The sequence below is a fragment of the Rutidosis leptorrhynchoides genome, chromosome 6 (genome assembly GCF_046630445.1).
Source record: "Rutidosis leptorrhynchoides isolate AG116_Rl617_1_P2 chromosome 6, CSIRO_AGI_Rlap_v1, whole genome shotgun sequence".
Classification (NCBI taxonomy): domain Eukaryota; kingdom Viridiplantae; phylum Streptophyta; class Magnoliopsida; order Asterales; family Asteraceae; genus Rutidosis; species Rutidosis leptorrhynchoides.
Window position 1 is genome coordinate 310,559,565 of NC_092338.1, and position 5,898 is coordinate 310,565,462.

A 5,898-nucleotide genomic window follows, 5' to 3' on the forward strand; every position below is an offset into this window, starting at 1 on the left:
CGCAATTTTATTTATCGTCATTTAATTTCTGTTATTTATTTTGCGCACTTTATTTATCGTCATTTAAATACTGTTATTTACGCATTTTAAATATCGGGACACGTATACAAGGTTTTGACATATCATATCGACGCATCTATATATATTATTTGGAATAGCCATAGACACTCTATATGCGGTAATGATAGAGTTAGCTATACAGGGTTGAGGTTGATTCTATAATAATATATATACTTTGAGTTGTGATCGAGTCTGAGACATGTATACAATGAGTCACGACATGTATTAATTAATTCGAATATTATATATTAAACTATATATGAATTATTGAACTGTTAACTGTGGACTATCAACTGTGGACTACTAACATTGGACAATTAAAATGAATTAAAATATTGATTATAATATATAAAACTAAACATTTCTTCAAGTTTGCCACTTGATTTCATCTTAAACCTCATTTTTATCTTGATGATTACTATCTGCGTTCAAACCTTTCATGATTCTTGAAAACACCTAAATCGAGAGGATGAACTAACCGCACTTCATCTACGGAAAGAAAGATTTATGCATATAGTTATGCACCTGAAAACACTCGAAACCTGAGTAAACGTTTAACACGTATCTGTACTAGCTTCTTTGGCGTTGTTATTACCGAAAATAACTTTGCAATCCCTTTCCAAAGTAGCCAATTTTGTCACAGCTCCAGCAAATCAAATTCGACTTTCATTCGGACTAGCCTTATTATAACCTTGATATATAAGTTTTCCTTTCATCATCGTTACCGGGGAACCTTTTATATTCCACCATATTACCAGCAGACATACCAGCAACCTCGTTGCTCCTTGGCTTAAATCTCTCTGACAAATCACTATATTTATCTATTGAAGTCTTATCATGAACTCATCGGCATATTGTAATGATAATTACCATACCAAATACCGGGAGACATCAATCGATAATCTCGAATTTCTCAGCGATTCTACGACAACAATTTTATATGTGTGTGTATATATATATATATATATATATATATATATATATATATATATATATATATATATATATATAACTTCTATCTCCTGGATTTACGAACTTCAATTCTGAATTTCTGAAAAGTGCTTTAGTCTATAAATCAGTTTTCTGAGTTTTGAAAAAGCTGATGAAGCAGTGAAAACTGGAGACTGCCTTAACAGTCAAAAGTTTGATAATAAAGAATTGAGCAAACCATGAAGGAGACTTTGAACAAATCACAAGGACTAAACTTGAACATAAAGAATCTTGATGATTATGTTTCTGATAAAATCTTTGGCGATTACCTTACTCCTTAATCATTCCAAATCATTGTGAATGAATTTCTTCATCACACTTTGGTTCTAAAAATTATTAGATATCATGATATCTTTCATTATAAATATCCTCAATATTTCTGAAGATATCTTCATAAATATTCTCGTCAGATATTAATTATCTCTCCGCACTGTCTGTGTTATTTCATAAAAGGAAACTGTTTTAGTTTCTATATTCTGTAAATCTTCGAATTTAAAATTTGAATGTTTTTGAAGTAGTGTTGGGAATTGAAGCATGAGTTAGTATAATATAATGACACTTGATCAACGTGATTATATTACAGTAAGTCATGCTGAGTTTCTAATGGAACGTGATGATTCACAGACCATAACATCATCATGTGCTATTTTACACAACTCTTACATTCTACCTAATCTCCAAACATATCGAGAACATATTTTCTTAATAGTTCTATCTTCTCTCTGGAATTCTGGTAAATTAACCAATCAAGATCGTGCTATTACAATTTCTCTCTTAGAACATTAGTCATATTCACTCGAAACTCCATACCTACGAATTTTGGACCATTATTCGCTTGACTTAAAGTCTGGAAGAGAAAACAAAAGTATGGAACTCCGAAATATAAAGGAAATAAATTTATAGTGAAATATCCGACAGAGCAATCAAAACAGATTATTGCATTTAAGCAAAGGAGATCCTAATTTCCTGAATTACTGAAGAACCAAATCTTATTACGAAAATTTTCTTTAAATCCCTTGAATTCCAGAAATCAACCGTGACTACGTCACCAGGCAAGACGAATCTGCATTTACTCATTTCACTCTTTTGTGATAGCTTCACTCGTACGCTTCACATAATCGAATCATTTTGTCTATATTAATCAATAAAGATAAAACTTTATTTTATCAACTCATATTCATCATGAAAACATTTTTACTGTTGACCATGACAACCACACTCAAATTTCGGGACGAAATTTCTTTAACGGGTAGGTACTATGACGACCCGGAAATTTCCGATCAAATTTAAACTTAATCTTTATATGTTTCCGACACGATAAGCAAAGTCTGTAATGTTGAGTCTCAAAGCTTTTGAACTGTTCTCATGAAATCATTTGACCTTTGACTATTTCCGACAATTCACGAACAACTGTGTGTAAATAAATAAGTAAATAAAAATATATATATATAAATATAAATATAAGTGTATATATTAAGTTGAATTAATATAATACCATTTAATCATTTGAATTAAATATGTAGAGTAATATACAAAATCATTAAGATGTTACTAAAATAAAAAGATACAGATATATATATGAATCCTATACATAATTAATATAATATGTATGTTGTAATAAATCTATACACATAAATATATAGGAATTCTATGTATCAGTATTATTATATGTAATAATTCAATTATATACTGTATAATTAGTAAACCTTACATAAGTAGTAAATTGTAAAATTAATATATTAAATGTAATTACAAGTTTAATTATAGTTATTACATTATTTTTACATTCATTATTATTATTATTTTTAATATCAGTACTATTGACATTATTAAAATTATAATATGCAATTTTATACATTTGATTTGTTATTGTATTATTATTATTAATATTATTGTTACCATGGTTAATATTATTATAACTAGTAGTAAGATTATAATTTTAGATGTTATGATTAATATTAGTATTATTATTAGATAGTTTTAGTATCATTACCATTAAGAATCATTATTATAAAAGTAATACAATTTATTTTGATTATCATTAGTAATATCATTCCTAATATTATTATAAGTAGTGTTATTACTAGTATTAGTTATAATATTAGTGATATCATTTTTTATGATTATTATTATTAAACTTATTAACATTATCATTTTTAGTATCATTATTATTTATTATTATTAATATATTTATTATTATTATTATTGATATTATTATCATTATTATTAGTTATCATTAATAATACTATTATTATCAATTACACTAAAAATTATTATTATTATGAATTATTATTGTTATTACTCTTATTATTATTATAATTATTATTATTATAATTATTATTATTATTATTTGTAATATAATTATAATTATTAATTATTTATCATAAATATATAAAATCAAGATCATATTCAGTTCACGTATAAATCATCTGCAGTTGATTTTTATTTTCCTGTCTATAAAATCGAATCCTCACCACCATAAGACAATCAATTAAAAACAAAATCAGTTAGAACTCGTTATCCACTTTTAAATTTTTTATTTAATTACTGTTCTTAATTGTACAATTTTTGTCAACTGCAAATTCATATATAAACGACCAATTCATGTTGTAGTACAGCTATTTTCAATTCCTTTTCAGTATCATTATCAATTACCAATTATATCAAACTCAATTTATTAAATCGAAACAAGAACAAATCACGTATACAGCTCTTTTCTCTGTTTTTAGACCAAAAATCACAATGGCTGGATTTTGTATGAATTTTAAAAATCTAAAAATGCAGCTGTGTTTTAAATTCCCTACTCAAACAATCTGCAAGGTCTCACAATCCAATTTCTCTTAGTGATTGTGAATTTTTAAGTCAAAGTTTTCGAATATAAAGTCAAACAAGTGTTCTATGATCGAATTGAAGTTCTAGAGGGTGTTTCTATTAAAATTGATGATTTATAAAGTTTATATGAAGGATTTACTACCTAATTCATGCTGGAAGATTTGTCTAAAATAGTCTGAAATTCAAAAGCAAGGTTTGAGTTCATGTCGTGTGTTCTTCAAAACTGTACATCTATTTTTGTAACTTCTTATTCTATTTTAATTAATTTCAAATCAGACAATTGTTTTTCTATTTCTGTTATATAACCTAAATCAATTTAGTAATTAGTATATTTGATTGTATTTGAAAATGGGTCGTTTTGATTTTGAAGAGGATGAAGAAGACCAATTCAGTTATACGGGTTATATCTATTTAAAACTGGTATTAATCAGAAAAATTGCTATGGTTCAATGGTTAAGGTGTTTGTTGAGTGAGCGGGAGGTCTTGGGTTCGAACCCTGGCAGGGTCACTATATATCTTTTTGGGCCGATTTTTGAGGTATTTTTCTTGTATTATTGTTATTGTTATTGTTATTGTTATTGTTATTGTTATTGTTATTGTTATTGTTATTGTTATTATTGTTATTAATTATCAATGTTATTAAAATTATCATAACTACTAAGGTAGTAATTATCATTTATTATTATTATTATGATTTTAGTTACAATTAGGGTTATTATTATTATTATTATTGTTAAGTTTACTTATTATTATCACTATCATAATGCAAATTAATATTATTAACATTAATATTAGTAATATTATTATTAAAACTATTATCATTAGTAGTAAAATTATAGTTATTATTATCAGTATTATTATTATTAGCATAAGTATCATTATTAACAATATCGTTATCATTAGTATTATCATTATTAAAAAAATCTATTACTATTGTTATTATTAGTAAACCATTATTATTAAAACTATTATTTATTTTTTTAGATAATTATTATGTACATAAAGTATACAGAATACATATATCCTAATTATATTAACATTTCATATAACTATATATCACACATAGTATCATTTTTCTTATAAATACCTTCGTATAACAAACTATTGATTTTAAAAATAATATTAATCATATATATATATAACTATATGTATATACATATTAATATAACTAAATGAATAGATATTAATCATTTTAAATATAAATATATATAAAATAAATATATATAACATGTAATATAAAATATAATATAAGAATACCTTTTTAAATGGAATTTAGTATAAATTCTATATAACCACAAATATATAAATAATATATTAATAAATGAAATTATGTAACTTTCCATCATACATGTTGATAGATATATAATTGATATAGGTTCGTGAATCCGAGGCCAACCCTGCATTGTTCAGATTCGTCATATGTATATTTTTTCCTACAAAATACTGTATAGTGAGTTTCATTACTCCCTTTTTAAATGTTTTTGCAATATATATATTTGAGACTGAGAATACATGCGCTGTTTTATAACTGTTTTATGAAATAGACACAAGTACTTAAAAACATTCTACGATTGAGTTACGAGTACACCGAATATCACCCTTTATAGTCTGGTAATCTAAGAATTAGGAAACCGAGCTCCTAATTGACGCGAATCCTAAAGATAGATCTACGGGCACTCATAAGCCCTAGTCAGAGAATTTGAACTGCTTTAGTACTTCGAAATAGGTATACAACCACCAGCTTTAAAAGATATGATCTGTTTGTGAGGTGTACACAACCATCATATTTAAAAGAGTGGCATGTTTGTATGCTTTTGTATGACCGTGCAGAATGCCGGTATGCGGGGGATATTCTATATGCATCTTGTTAAGGTCGATTACCAGGTGTTTATATATTGTATGAATGATTTTCCAGCAGTGAGCAGATCTGCACAGATTATTTTCAAAATATGAGTATCTTGTGGTCTATTATACTATCAGAAATAATTATTTATGATAAACTAATGAACTCACCAA